We start from the raw sequence: 16619 nt of genomic DNA on the forward strand, positions 1-16619 counted from the left end.
TATCCATTTTACCATGTGTGGACCTACTTTTAAGGTTTAGTCTACTTACAATGCCAGCATGGGCTACAGTACTGAATGCCTTGGCCAGGTTTAGATATGCTGTTTCATATAATAAATACTGTTGACATCTTATCAAACCTTCTTGGGAAAGTTATTCAATGGCAACAGATGTAAAAAGGACAAACATATGATGTAAATCACAGCGCTCTTCTTTATTCACAGACATAAAATCACTTCCAGCACCTTGGCTAAACAACCTTCTAAGAAAGTGATATCACAATAAAAATATAATATTAACTAAATTCAAATAATTCCATTGTGAGATTATCATATGACAGAGCAAATGATGTGCACATCCCTCAATCAACTAACATTTTTTTTCTTCTTGAGAAAGTTACCTAAATTCCTTAGGTAGGGTCTCCCCTTGATGAAGTCAACTACTCAGCATCTAGCCTAATAAGATTTTTATATTATACCTTATGAGGTTAATTGTAAGCTGCGGTGGTGCAGCGGTAGCATTGTCGCCTCATAGCAAGAGGTTCTCCCGTTAGATTCTTGGCTGGAGTGCCTTCTGTGTGGAGTCTGCATGTCCTCCCTGTGGTCGAGTGGCATTCAAAAGACATGCGTGAATGGGTGTGCCTTCATTGAAGGTTGGGCATTGGGCAGGCACCTCGGCACCATAAAAAAAATCGACTGCCAATCATTAGTGGACCAGAGTTCCGCTGTGGCGACTCCCAACTGGCAAAAGCTGAAAGAAAAAAACTTTATGAGGTTAATTACAGATTTTTTATATCATACCTTTGAGGTTAGTTACAGCACATTCCATGGCTTTGCAAATCAAACTATTCAAGCTAATGTGCAACACTCCGACAGTTTGGGTCAGGGCCACCATTGTCTAGGGGCATCACCACTGTAGGACCTCAAACTTAGGGGGACACATCCTGTAGTTAACCTTAATGTAAAATGTTTGCTCATGAGGTCTTCCAAAAGGAAATGTTGCCACTATTTATTTATCATCCAGATATGTTGTCATGCCCAATAAAAGTAACATTTTTAGTCTTAGAAAGCACCTTCAGTACATTTTTCTTAGTGATAATAGAAGTTGTAAGGGAATCAGGGATTTACAGAATTTGGATAGATGTTTCTATAGTAAAATTTCACTGAATTTCCTTGCTGGTAAGTTGGCTATATCACCTGTAGCAGAACAGGTGGTGTAATTGTGAATAAGTTCCAAACATCGTTGGGTAATGTTCCATAGTCTCCACACATAGCTAAAGGAGGACATTTCACTATCTTTGACATCTAATGTTGATTTAAGTCTGTGGGTTGCTTTACTAGTTCTAATATTTGTGATACTATCCTTTACACAAGGAGTTTTGGATCTACTATACAGAAACTTTTTTCTCTTGTTATAGAGTTTACTAATGTTGGCGGACCACTGTGGTGGTTTGTTCCTAAAGTCCCCATTACATTTTGCTCTACATGAGATGACAATGTCTGGACATTTCTCCATGAGGATATAAAACTCCTCTGAAAACATAAGAGATGGGTCGGTGTTAGAATTAATACTACTGTGAGAGTTCTGACATAGAATTTGAAGAGGTTAGTCTGTTTCAAATCCTTAAGGTCCGAAATATTGACTGCAGTGTCTTCAGACATTTTGAAAGTGAATGTCACAGACTTATGGTCTGACTAACTAGAGAATGAAAAAATAGAGGATTACAACAGGCAATGGCCATATTAGTGAGGGGCAAGTTAAGAATATTATGCCCTTGAGTGGTTTGTTAATTATCAGTTTTAGGGAATTCTTGTTTAAGTCTAAGAAACTCTGGGCGTACATGGTACTGGGGGTAAAGGTGCTACAGGTTTTGAGATGTAGTTGAAATCTTTCTGTATAATGGAAATCTTGTTAGTATTGCTTCCCCAAGAGCCTTTTCATGATGACTAGCAGACACAGAGGACACGCTGCAGGAGGAGAGGACAGTTGATACTCCCCCTCTCTCTCCAGCCTTACTACGCATCTCCCTGTACAATCCCTTAGGTCCAGTAATCAGACTCTCCTTGAAGTATGCAAACCCTTACGTTTTCCAGAGCAACATCTACTGTCATTTTCTCTAGCACGTATATGGAATTCACTTCCTCCCTTTATCTGAACCACCCAGAACCTCTTCTCTTTTAAGACATCGCTCCCATGTCTCTTCCACTTGGGAATGCTCCTGCTCTCACCCCTCCTAACCTCCTCCCAAATACCCTCTCTACCCCCTTGTTCCCCTATCCTTTCTGTCCCATAACTCTATTTAATACAAAACTTTGTCCTCCTTTACTTCTATCCGACTACTTTTACTCCCTTCTATCCCTTTCACATTGTAGGGATTTGGAATCCACCCAAAATTTGAATTGTCATCAACCCAGGTTTTTTCATAACCAGTTATTACTGTTTTTGTTCTATAAAGTTACACCGTTACTAGTAACATTATATCAACTTGATTTTTGTTAATATTAGTGCAACACACTCAGAATTGTGTAATACTTTAACTTTTGATGATTCTGCTCATATAATTACTTTATTTTATTTCTGTATTAATTCATTTTCATTTTTGTTGACTTTTTGTTTTGTTTTTATATGTCTGTACATGAAGCTTTTCTCCCTGGGCCTCTATTGAAAAAGGGGTTATCTTGGCCCAATGGACTCTCCCGGTGAACAAACAGCAAATAAATACAATAAATACTCTTGTTCAGGATTATCTGGACTTCTAGGATTTAGGTTTGGGATGTGGTTCTTGATAAATATGGAGATGCCACCACCGTTGCCTTCAGGCCTGAGACATTGCAGGCAGAATACATAGGTATGGAGGGAGTGTTTTAATTATGCTTAAACCAAATCTCCATAATTATGTGCACATGGATATATTTCAGGTGCAGGAAGGCCTCAGGATTGAGCTGCAGAATGACTATGATGATTTAAGGAACATGCTAGGAATACTAATTTAACACTATGATGAATTTAAGGAACATGCTAGGAATACTAATTTAACACTATGATGAATTTAAGGAACATGCTAGGAATACTAATTTAACACTATGATGAATTTAAGGAACATGCTAGGAATACTAATTTAACACTATGATGAATTTAAGAAACATGCTAGGAATACCAATTTAAAAATCATTTAAAAACAGTTGCAAATCCTCTGCACACAGCATAGTCTTATGCATGAATGGCAACCTCAGAACAAGTACAAGTCATTTCGAAAAAACTTTCAGAACACAACAGCAAACAACACTAACAATCATAAAATGCTTTTAAGCAATCAGCACTCTCACACTAGCTTGGTTCTGTCATCTGTCATAAAAGGGGGAAAAACAGGATTTAATTTCACAGCTACACCACTTACAATAGTAAATTCGCTGCTGTCTATTGCAAATAATTAAAATAAGGTCTAGATTATTTATCCCAGTTGCACTTGGACCTGATACAAAATCAGATTCAGTAGCATTTGGTCACACAAAGGTATGGTCATCTTCTCGTGTAGCAGCTTTTAGTAAATAAGCTATGACCTACATGGGGATGCAAAATTTAAAAATAGTACAGATGATTTTAAAAAGTTCCCAGGGCATAACAGTCACTCTGAATAACATTTTAAAATGATTCTAAACAATTAGGACCTTTGAACTGCTCTGTTTCTTCTCTTACCACAGAACAAACAGGAATGAGTTCACCAGCTAAAATACTACTTAAAAAGTACATTCAGTGCAGGCTATCTACTACAACTACTGCAGATACTTATACCACGAGATATGTCACTTATCCCAGTTGCTTTGGGGTTGGGACAGAAGCACATAGCCGGCCTTAGGCATAGGCTAACTAGGTGGCCGCCTAGGGCGCCGCTGCAGCAGGGGTGCTTTTCCAGTATTTATTAGGTATAGGTAGACCCAGATGGGGGCACCAGATGGTGTGGTAGGGGGCGCCATGGAGCCATTTTGCCTAGGGCACCAGTTGACCTAAGGCCGCTCCTGCAGAAGCAGATTCAGTAGCAGTTGGTCATACAAATGTGCATTCATCAGGTCAAAGCATACCTCATTCCAAATAAGTTATGACCTGTGCAGGAGTGTCAAATTTAAAAAAAAAAGTGCATTGGATTTAAAAAGTCTCTCATAGTACAACAACCAGTAGAAATAACTGTACCTCAAAGTAGTCAGAACTCCTGAAGTAGCCTGGTTTTCTCTTTTCTTACAAGAGAAAAAAAAAACAAAATTTAGTTCTATAACTTAATCACTTACAATATTTCAAATTAAGCAATAGTTATTTATTGCAAATACTGCAAATAATCTAAATAAAATATAGATCACATATCCTTGCTGTTTTATGGCCTGGTGCAGTATCAGATTCAGTAGCAGGTGACCACACAAGGGTGCATTTGTCTAGTCAAGTTGCAGTTTGTTGTTGTGTTTTGGCTTTTCCCAGTTAGGGGTTGCGAGAGCGGAACTTCAGTCCGCTAATGACTGGCAGTAGATTTTCACCAACGCTGAGGTGCCAGCTCAACGTTCAACCTTCAACAAAGGCACGCCCATTTACGCATGTCTTTTGAATGCCCAACCAACCACGGGGAGGACATGCAGACTCCAAACAGAAGGCACTCCCCGCACTCCAGCCGAGAATCGAACAGGAGAACCTCTTGCTGTGAGGCAGCAATGCTACTGCTGCACCACCGCAGAATGCAGTTTGTAATGAGTAAAATACATATACCAAACATACTTATACTGTAAGGTTCCTGACACATTTATTTATACACAGTCATAAAAACAGTCATAGTCTCAGTGCAAAATCACCCATCTTATTTCCTCACGATGTATAATAAGTCAGACGGCTGTGTTGCTGAGTCATAATGAAGGGACACCTTGTGGTCATGTAAGAGCCTAGACATTTTAGAAAGTTTCAGAAACAGGAAGAATTAGACAGCTTATAAAAGGAAGTATCTGTTAAAGGAGAAGGAGTTAAATAGGTGGCTTTCTTTCACATATTATATATTTCCTAATAATTCTAAGGTTCACATTTTCTGGAGATATCTATAACTTCCTATTGCTATTTACATGTGTATGAAGTTTGAGAAATCTTCTAACACTTCTAACATTTTAAATGAAAAGCTGAGTTGCTAATGGCCAGGGGAGGCTAATGCCTGTCAGAGAGGTATAGTGGAAGAAAATTAGTATTGGTGCAGGAAACAGGGTTATCTGCAGAAATCCAAAAGATGTTCTACATGCTTCTTTCTAAAATGTATATTCTCCATTATATTATCGAGTTCTGTGGGTTGGAGTTGCAGTTTGAGAGGGCTATTTTGTTGACAGTCTTCTGTACAGCTCTGAGTCCTTAGAAAGTCTGTGTATAATCAATGCTTTGTTTTCCTGGTTAATATGTGAGTAGGGTTAGGTACTGATTTGTAACTCGCTTCCAAGTGATGAGCAGAAGCTATTAAGCAGAATTATAAATATGAGAGAGAATGGAAGAAGGATGGAATAAACAGTTACTAGGAGCCAGATGGCTTTTTGTATGCATATAGTGATGCTTCAATTGAGGGTTCAGGTTGATGAATTTAAATAGAACAATAACTGCTTTTCAAATTTTGTTGGTGTTGTAGGAGGATTGGAAGGAGTTTAATGGGAGTGCATGCGAGGTGTACTCAGTTACGGCTATGAAGAAATCCTTTGTTACAACCTGCCTGGCCTTCTTTGTAATGTTACTGGAGATGCACAAGGTAGCTTTACCTAGTAACTTTAAAGCTGGTGAAGCTGGTATCAGTTTTGAATGTTAGTAGGGTGCAAGATAAGGTCAGAATATCTGTTCATTGTTGAGATGGGCTCACTGTTGGGTGTGTCTCTTGCTAGCAGTTAGGATTGTGTTGGTTTGTGATGGGTGTTAAAAGCCTTTGTTGCTGCTTTCTTCACATTCAGGTTAAGCTGGTTAGTGTGAAGCCATTAGCAGAGAAAGGGGAAGCCTTTTTGTAAGACACTTTGCACAGATGTTTAAGAGGGACACAGATGTTTAAGAGGGACACAGATGTTTAAGATCGCGTTAAGATCACGTTGTCTACATAAAGCATAATGCTGAATGGATGACTAAGATAATGGTGTTGATAAATACGATTATGTTGTTTATAAATATGATAATGTTGTTGATAAACACATAGAATACTGTAGGAGCTAAGATAGAGCCCTGTAGAACTCTGGCAGAGCAGGGGCCTATATTAGGGCATAGGTTGCCTTTCTGCAAAATGAAGGTACTGTTACATAGATAGTTTTCAAACAGTTGACTGTGCAGGCAGTGTGTCCTAGAGATTTCAGTTGTTTTTTTTTTTTCAGAAGACCTGAGTGGTCTACATTTTAAAAAGTCCTGCAAGAGATCAATGGACACAGGTCCTGTACACTGCCCCTTGTCCACTTATGTGAGTATTTTATCTGTTATAGTGTACATGGCATTTAATGTGTTGTTCCCACTGTGAAAGACATGTTGTGAGATAAAAAGGAGGGAGCATTTGCAAATGTCTTCACAGACTTGATTATAAATGAATTTTTCAAAGGTCTTGATGATTGGACAGAAGATGGATATAAGTCAAACGACTGAAGGAGAGGAGTCTAAAGGCATTTCAAGAATTGCTATTCTCTATGCCTATTGCATTCCTCCTCTGAAATTAAGTTTATTGTGTCTTTCTATCAGCATTTTGTTGCCATGCTTTTGTATTGTTACATTTATTCGTTTATTTATTTTCTTTCTGTTATCCATATTCAGTATGTCAACATTTGTATAACTTTTTGTCGTTGTTTTCATTTTTATGTTTTTTGTTACTTCTCTGTCTTATTATTAGCATATGTTTTCCTGCTCTACCTCACTAATTCTTTCTGCTTTGCATGTTCTTTACTTTGACATATTCTGGTTTATTATGCATGTTTTTTTGTTTTCTAGTCCTTGGAATATGGCTCTGCATTTAACATATTGCAAATACAGTACCCAAGGCTAGCCAGTATTGTTGACTGGCTTAACCCACTAGGTCAACAACCTCTTCCTAACTGGGAAAATGTGGCCAAAGGCACCAGGGATCTTCCCCTTCTTGCAATCTTGGAGTTACTGAGAGAGCATGCGCATCCCATTCCTAGCGCAGCGTGACGGCTGGAAGGTGGCTTGGGAAATGAAGAGACTAGTAGAAGGAGCAGAGGTGAATCTTAGTAAATAAGGCATTGTTGTGGAAGTTTTGGAGGACTCCGAAGCTGTTTTTCAGTTTAATTTGTTTGTGGAATCAAAAGAAAACCGTGAAAGAAGTTACAACCCTGCAATCAGGAGGGTTGAGGGATGATGTATTTAGGAAATGATTGAAGAGAATGAATCAGAAAATGGAGGACATATTAATGTGGGGAGGATGGAGGGTGGATAACCAAAAAAAATTTCAAGAAGACTTAGAAGTTATCTTTGGGGCAACACTGAACAAACGAAGAAATCATATGCAGACAATGTCATAAATGGGCTTGGAGAGTAGAAAAGATGATATTATGAAAAGAAAATACATGGTAAGAATGCAAAGTAAAGCAAATAAGGAACTGAACAGGTAAGAGATTTGGAACACCATGGTACTTCCATTGGGAGTGAAAGTACAAGAGATAAGAACTTTCATTCTAATAAATAAACATTTTGTGACATTATTCCTGAGATTGCTTATGGCATGGAAGGTTTCTTATGCAAATCTGAAAGGATACATAATGATAATCCATGTAATGCTTATGTAGTTGAAGCTATGATAGACAAAAAAAAGTATGTATACAATTTCGGACAGAAGTGGAAAGACAGACTTTGAAAGGCTATTTTAAAAAATATGTAAAGAAGTAATGGACATTTCAAAAGTTTATAATAATAAACGTTTATGATAATAGGGGATTATGGATGAGGAGATGGAACTGTTATGTTCTGAAAATGGAAATTGAAAAATGTATTCATATACCTAGTATGATAAATTAAGGGAATAAGGGTGTGGCAAATCTCTAGGGACAACTCAAGATATTTTGGGGGGGGTATTTGTTACATAACTGTGACAAAATGAAATATTATATATGCAGAGAAATGGCTCATGGCAAAATATGTGAATTAAAATGTTATAAATATAATGAAACCAGGCATTTATGGATAGACTGTAAAAAGAGTGTGGGGGATAAGGAACAAAGTGAAAAAGAATTGGAAGTAGAAACAGAAGATAACTATAGACAAAAAAGAAGAAAATTGACAGGAAAAGATGAAGAAGATTGGATAGAAAAGCATTCCAAAACTAGTGATGAAGTAGACATAAACAAGAAAGGAATGAAAGGGAGATTGTATTGGGAAAAGAGTAAAAGATATGAAAATAAAGTTTAAAAGTATAAATCTAAAAGATTAGAAGAAAGGAAATTGGTCATATGTAGAAAAATAAATCTAAGGAGAACATTATTTCTTGTAAATTAAGGAAAAGAGAAAGTAATAATTTAAGAATTATTTTGGCAAATGTAAATAGTACTAAGAATACAGTCAGAAGCTACAATTATTTTGGAAGATGTACGATTGTTAGCTAATGAAGAAAGAGTACAAACAGAGAAAATATGATGGGGAAATTATGATATGGAATTTGGGAAATGACTGATGTTCAGGAATAGCAGTATTATATAGAACCAGTGAAAATATTGGATATAGCACTGGTAAAAATGGGAATATTAACTGTTACAGATTTAAAATGGCAAGACAAAGAATTTAGGATTATAGCATTGTATGTTTATACTAGGAAAGGGAGGATATATTTCAACAGATTTTAGATTGTGTGGTAGTAAATATGAATATCATAATGACAGTAGACTTTAATTCTGATTTAAGGGGTAAAATAAATAAAGATGACATCCCAGGCTGTGTACTACATGAACTACAAAATGAAATGTCACCTCACCTAAGTGTCATGTTTAATCATAGCCTCACCTTAGGCTTCGTGCCCACTGAGTGGCGCACAGCTACAGTTATCCCACTCCACAAGGGGAGATCCACCTTGGATCCTGGGAACTACCACCACATCAGTCTGATGAGCCTCATCTGCAAGGCCATGGAATGTATTATCATGGAACTTAAAAACAAAAGACACTGGCAACCTTCAAACACTGGACCACACCCAGTTTGGGTCCGTGAAGGGCCAATCTTGTCTCCTGAACCTGATTGACTTCTTTGAATCAGTCTCCAGAGCAATGGATGAGGGTAAGGTGGTCCACACAGCCTATCTGGACCTCGCCAAGTCCTTTGACATCATACCCCACTCTGGAATCATAGATAGACTTACTAAGCTGGGCATTAATCCTTACATCACTCGATGGGTTGCCAACTGGTTTACTGACAGAACCCACACTGTAAAAGTAGCCAACTCCAAATCCAACTCCAGACAAGTGACAAGTGGAGTACCTCAGGGTTCAGTCCTGGGACCTCTCTTGTTTGGCATCTACTTCTCTGAAGTACAGGCCAACACTAAGGGACTCTGGCTAACAAAGTTTGCAGATTACTGCAAACTGGGAGCCATTATTGAATCCCCAAATGATGTGGATACTCTACAAAAGGGCCTTACAGAAACAGATGCTTGGTGTCAGAGCCATGAGATCAAGCTCAGTACCAAGAAATGTATAGTTATCCCCTTTGGGAAAAAACATGTACACATGAATTACCACATAGGTAGCAGTACACTAAACATCAAAAGTGTGCTAAGAGACTTAGGGACACAGGTTGACAGTGGCCTCACCTTCAAAAATCACAGCACCACAACAGTCAGGAAATCCTTCTATGTGGCACACCTCATCACTAAGGGCTTTTTATCCAGAAAAAAGGAGGTCATTGTCCCACTGTACTCATCCCTCATTAGACCCATTATAGAATACAACACCCTGTTTGGTGTGTACCTCTCAAGACATCTGCAACAACTAGAAAGGCCACAGAAATACCTCACTAAAAGAATCACAGGCCTAAAGCAGATGCCCTATGCTTACCGCCTTAAAAATCTCCAGCTATACTCTGTCACATATCGTCTACTCAGAGGTGATCTCTGCTTAACATACAAGGCCATGTCAAACCCAGAGCTGTTGGACATGCTACACTTAAAGAAATCCCAATCCCTCAGAGCCACACGCTCCAGGGATCTAAACCTTGTCATCACAATAAACAAAACTTGATGGAGGGATAGGTTCCTGACCCAGAGACTCCCCAGACTCTGGAATAGACTGCCCATACATATCAAGCAGAGCACCTCTTTGGCCCTGTTCAAAAGGAATCTTGACTATTGTATGGGAGAAAGGAAATTCACCCCGGGGATCATGTCAGTCACCCTGCTAGAAAGGGGTCCAGGGAAGTAAATAGTGTAGGAAGAAATAGCCAGGGAATTGTTATGGCTAGGCTTGTATAGACCCTAGGGCCGATAGCCTAGTACCAACCTATGAACCTATAAGAAAGGAAAGGATGTAAGAAAAATGAAAGAAGTTATGAAATGTGGTAAACTGGCTATTTGTAATAGAAACTTCTGGACATATAGAAGAGGCGTTCTTAAATCTGAGATTGATTACTTTATCTTATCAGAATGAATAAGCATAACAGAAGGAGAGGCTGTCATAACATGATTTATGAATCATTTGGTAATGATTAATAATGCTAATAGTGACATTACTCATTCTACTAATTTCAATCTTAATGTTTGGCTTAGAAGTGGTCTTGATTTGCATTATGACAGTAGAGGTACAGGGAGCTACAGCAATACTTTGAACAAATTTGAAGATGTGCTAACCCATTGCAGAAAGTTACAGATTGAGAATGCATTTCTTATGGAATGCATTAATACTGAAAGAATTCCAAGGGGTCTCCGCCTTTGGAAGTATCCAAATGGTTTAACTTTGAATCCCCCCCACTGCATTTAGAACTGCTAGAGCTTTTTAACAAGCAGGGGGTGGAATTTTTGAAAGTACTTAGGAAACACAACCAGTTGTCTGTTGAGTCGCTAACTAAAGAGGCAGACTTACTAGACCAAAGTATCAGAAGTGACTTGTTATTCACTGTACAATAGAGTGATTATGACAATTTTTTTTCAAGAATTGACAATAGTATCACTGAAATCAAAAAATGAAAATGCAAAAAATTTGAACTCAACCTCCGAGAGTATCAGGAAGGCAGGACCAATCTTAAACCAACAGGTTCACACCAGGGGTGGAGCTACGAGGGTACAGAGTCAGCTAATATGGTGGAGGAGAATGAAGTGCTAAACAACAAAGAAGACATCCCTTTAGAACAAGCACCTGTAAGGAGATCAGAAATGATCTCCAATTACCAAAACCAGCAGAATACCAATATTCCTCACCAAAGGAACCATTACAATTTTCGGCACCCACAGAGATATCACCAGGAGCTGAAATAGTGGCAACTACAATACAACAGGCAGAGGAAGTGATGAATTGGCAAGTTCAAGTTATCCAACCATCATGGTTAATAAAGCAGCTGAGTTTAAAGTATATAATTTCTCGATGTTGATTTTGACCCCACAATATGTGAATTGTTAAGTAAAGGTCAAACATTTGTGCCTAGTAGCAATTTGAATATACAAAAATCTTCTTCTTGATCTGAAGTTATTTCTTCAGAAGATGAACTTTAAATTGTTTCAAAATGTTAATGTTAATTATACTAATCAGGTGTTAAATCATAGCAGTGTATTTAATCCGCCTTTGGCTTTACCGTTTGTGATTTTTGAGAAAATATGTGACTTTAATTTCAGAGAATTTGCACAAAGTTCAAGATGGCAACAACATGCTAGCAATTTAAGTGAACGTGAGCAAAGGCTATTAAGGGAATTAATAAATAATAGAAACATGAGAGTCATGAAGCCTGACAAAGGTGATTATGTTGAAGGAAGATTATTTAAATAGGATGCATATGTTTCAGTTTGATGATGATTTTTATGAAGAAACTTCTTTAAACTTTGTGAATGTGGCATATAGCAGAATTAGATACTTTTAACAGGATATGTTTGAGCAAGGTGAAATCACTCTTGATACTCTTGAATTTTTGACAGTGAAATTTCCTACTATTTTTCCTATATTTGGAATACCAAAGCTACATAAAAATGTGTCTGACCCTCCTATGAGGCCAATCGTATGTGCTAGGTCCTCGATCGCTCATCTCCTTTCCCAATATGTAGATGAGAAAGTAAAGTTTTTGTTACAGGAATCCCAACACCTGATCAAAGATTCCTGGGATTTCCTAAATAAATTGAAAACAGTGAAATATTACCCAAAATTAGCATTTAATACGATTGACGCAGTTAATCTATATAATGTCATACCCCAGGATCTGGGTGTAGAGATGTTTCAGGAATTCTTGACTAGTTCAGGGAAATTTACTTCCAATGAAATAAAAGTAATATGTACTTTACTAGAATTGGTTTCGAAATGCAACTTGGTTCATTTGCTCGGACAATATTTTCATCAAAAAAGAGGGGTAGCCATGGGGACTTGTTTGGCACTGGTTTTTGCTAATATAGTACTATTGGAAAGGTGTTCAGCAAATTTGACCCCACCATGGCAATTATATACCAGATTTTTGGATGATATATTTATTGCCTGGGAAATCACCAAAACTGAAGTTAAAAGCTTTATTGAGTATTTAAATTCTACTACTTTTTTGAAATTTACATGCAAGTACACCATGAATAGTATTGTGTATTTAGATGTTTTAGTGTCAAAGGATTTTGAAGGTGAAAGAATTCAGAGTACTATATATAGAAAACATCTCTATTCAAATGGCTTTTTGCATTATAACAGCTGCCTTCCTAGTCATCAAAAAAGGGTATTATTAAGTGCTAATTTGTGAGAGTGGCACATATGACTTTTGAAGATAATACTTTTGAAAGAGAGTGTAATTATTTGGCAAACCTTTTTCATGATAGAGGTTATTCTTTTGATGTGGTGAAGAAGGTTTTGGATGAAATAATAGAAAAAAGAAGAATGGGAATGTTGAGACCCATATAGAGGCGAAAGCTGCGACTAATAATAGAAATTCAAGTGATTTTTCTTGTACTTTTACTACAACATATACAGCAGAACATGAAGGGATTTACCAGATTCTGAAAAGCAACTTGAAAATTTTCCAGTGCTTTGAAGGGATGAGTGAAATAATGGGTAATATTCCTAGAATTGTATATAAGAGAGGCAAGACTTTGAAAGAAATGTTGGAAGGGGAAAATCAACTTAGAATTAGTAGTTGTAAGCAGAAAGGAACATTTAAATGTGGACCCTGCACAGAATGTAAATATATTTTAGAGTCTAAATTTGTGGAAGTAAATAAACAAAAAGTTTTTACAGCATTTAATTGCACATGTAGATCCATAGGCATTGTTTATTTAACTAAATGCTAAAAATGCACGGTGTTCTACAATGGTAAAACCACACGTAGATTCAAAGTTAGAATCTACAAACATATGAGAGATGTCAAAAATAAACAAGAAAATAATTTTTATACAAACATATATCAAAAGACCCAGACCATTATTTTTTGTTTTTTGGTCTGGAAATAGTACAGAAGAATCCACTAGGGGGCCCATGGGCCGACATCATTGAACAAAAGGAAACCCTATGGCAACTCATGTTGAATTCGTATACGATGCCTGGGTTGAATGAAATAGTATCTATTTCAAGCACTTTAAGGCTTATGTCTTACAGGACTTAATAAAGTAGATTACTTTTAAAGGGTTTTTACAAAAATGTAGCTGTCTATTGTTCATTGTTGAGGGTTTTGTATTATTTAATTTGCTATAATTAGTAAAGTGCTATACACATAGAGATGTATCAGGAAAAATGCTTTAGGAATGATGCTGTGTGTCTTTTAATTGAACAATGGTTATTAATTGTTAACTAATTTCATGGTGAATTTTTACTGGTGTGTTTTTAACATGTGATTTCAAGAGAGGGCATATATATATATATACATGTTTAAAAGTGAAGGGTAAATGTGAAATTTTAGATTCTGAGGAAGTTTTGTGTTACATCCTAAAATGAAAGCGCTAAATCCTGGCAATAAATGTGGTCAGCATTCTGCTGGTCGTGGACTCTGTTCTTTTGTATATGTGAGTTCTTAGTTCAAACGTGTTCGTAATATGGATATAAATAAATGAAAATAAAGAACATACTCAAATGGGTAAAACTATAAAAAATACATGGAAAATAATAGAATAAAAAAAGAATATCACAGTTAATGAGAGATCATATTACTACAAGATTATTTTATGCTAATTTATCTGAAAGCTGGATTATTTTTAAATGGACATTTACAACAGGTCATTTATAATGGCAGAGTAAGATAAAAAAGGCAGAGAAAGAAAAGTATTGAGAGATATATAAAGATGTTTTAGTAAAATTATAAAGAATGAAAGAGAGTATTATGGTAAAGAAAACAGAAATATATAAAAGAAATCAAGAAACAATTATGTATTTATTGCATTTTATTATGATTACCGGGAAACTCTGACAAGGTAACAATCCATTTTCAGTGGTGGCACAGGAAGAAAAGCTCCAAGGTATTACAAAACAGAACAATGATTTTAGAGTCTTTAAAAATAATACAAAAACAAATAAGGTTTTAATAATTATACCAAATTATACATAATATGAAAATATTGCTTAGGAACAGGTACAAGTTATATTACAATGATTTAATAGTTAGGGAAATTTTAGCCAGTTTTTAGAGAAATTAAAGGTAAGTTAATGTAATACAAACATAAATTGCAATACTAAGTGAGAGAAAAGCAGGCATATGGTATATTTAGGGAGAAAATCAGGGGAGAGAAATTGATAGAAGTAAGGAAGTGAATGAAGAAGGACGGGTAAGGAGATGTAAGGTATGAATAGGTATTTGTTCACATTTAGGTAGTTTATCCTAGGGTTTTGAAAGATGGGGGTGCGGGTATTGACCTGATGAATAGAAATAAGGTGTTCCATACCTTAGAAACATGGCACAAGTACAGAAATGTACAGCAGATTTGATAGGTTTGTGAACAGACACGTTTTTAGTCATTGGATCATAATTACTGACTAGGAACATAGTTGTGCAGAATGTTGTTTAATACTGGACAAGCAGATGGGTTCTGGACAATTTTATAGATGGTAAGAAATTGTGTATATGTTAGTTGATGAGATAGTTCTAACCAATTTAGTTTTTTAGTTCTATGCATTGGCGGGCTCTGAAAGGAGTAGTTACTGCAAATTGAACAACTTTGTGATAGCATTGTTCTAGTTTTGATTCTTGTGATCCCTAAAAATTAGTAAGTATAGGAGCACCGTAAAGAAGTGTGGGAAGGAGATAAGGAGTCGCATTTTCTAGTTTTAGCTACGGTGGTGAGAATATTTTTGAGAGGGAAAAGGATGCTATTTAAAAAATTCCCAGTATTCAGTACAATACAGTTTAGAGTGTGCCAGTTTACTTGGGTACTGGGCTAATAGGAGCAGCAGCCAGTCATGTGATAATAACATGCACACGTACGTGGCTGCTAGAGGTAGGAGAGGGAATGCCTAGGAAGTAAAACAGAAGGACTTCCATCTTGTCAGGTCTTACTGTTATTTTTATGCAGAAATACAGTGACTGAGGACTTGATTACAAGCTAAATAGGTAGGAAAGGAAGTCACAGTTATTGTTATAGCTCCGTTGCTGCACATGGGTGAATTATAGTTATGGGCTCATCATTGAATACTGCTGGTAATAATGATTGCCAGTTTATTTATTTATTTTTTTAAATATAACAGAGACATTGGATATTTCTGTGCTGGCTGAGGGAGTAGATGCTTTTGATTGTTGCTGATTCCTTACAATTTCTGTAATTTTTGTGCCTCATATTTTGCTCTGTTTCTTGTAAGATGTTATTTTTTGGCAAATCAGTGAGATATTGCTTAACAGCCTTAAACAAATGAAGTTGGAAATTTGGAATGCCTGGAGTGAACAACAACACTGGACAAAGATGTTTAACAAGTAGCAGAAATGGTCCCTGCTTTCTATCCCTATGAGATAAGTCACAGAAATCCATTTAACAGACACAAAAATAGTGTGTTCTGCCAAATTCTTGGATGTATACTTTGTGGTGATGTTGGCATAAGCACCCACACTTAATTACCTATGCCTAGATGTATGTTTTCATCCTGAAAGTTCTGGTGTTAATGTGATACCCTGTTAATGGTTATTAACTTTCTCTTTCTTTTTCTGGTTAAGTTTTTCAGGTTTGTTTTTACTAGTATGTTAATTATACTAATATGTTAATTATAGCTACCTACTAAGTTATCTTCCCCTTTGCACTGGACATCTGCTATTTCATTGATGTTAGACTGGGGAACTGGGAAACTGTGGATCTGTTGTTTCTAGGATATGATTCAAAACTGTATGAAAACCTGATGGTGTGGCATCTTATAACAGTACAGGGGCTATGAAGCTCACGTAATGTGACAAATGGGAAATTGTTTGTGTTATGGATTAACTGTGATTCCCACAATTCTCTTCCTTTGCATTTTTTAAAGCGTAATTATGCAAATACTGTTATTTTAGTGAGTTTCTAAGTAAATGA

Source organism: Protopterus annectens, chromosome 11.part0 (genome assembly GCF_019279795.1).
Source record: "Protopterus annectens isolate FY-2018-M chromosome 11.part0, PAN1.0, whole genome shotgun sequence".
Lineage (NCBI taxonomy): Eukaryota > Metazoa > Chordata > Ceratodontiformes > Protopteridae > Protopterus > Protopterus annectens.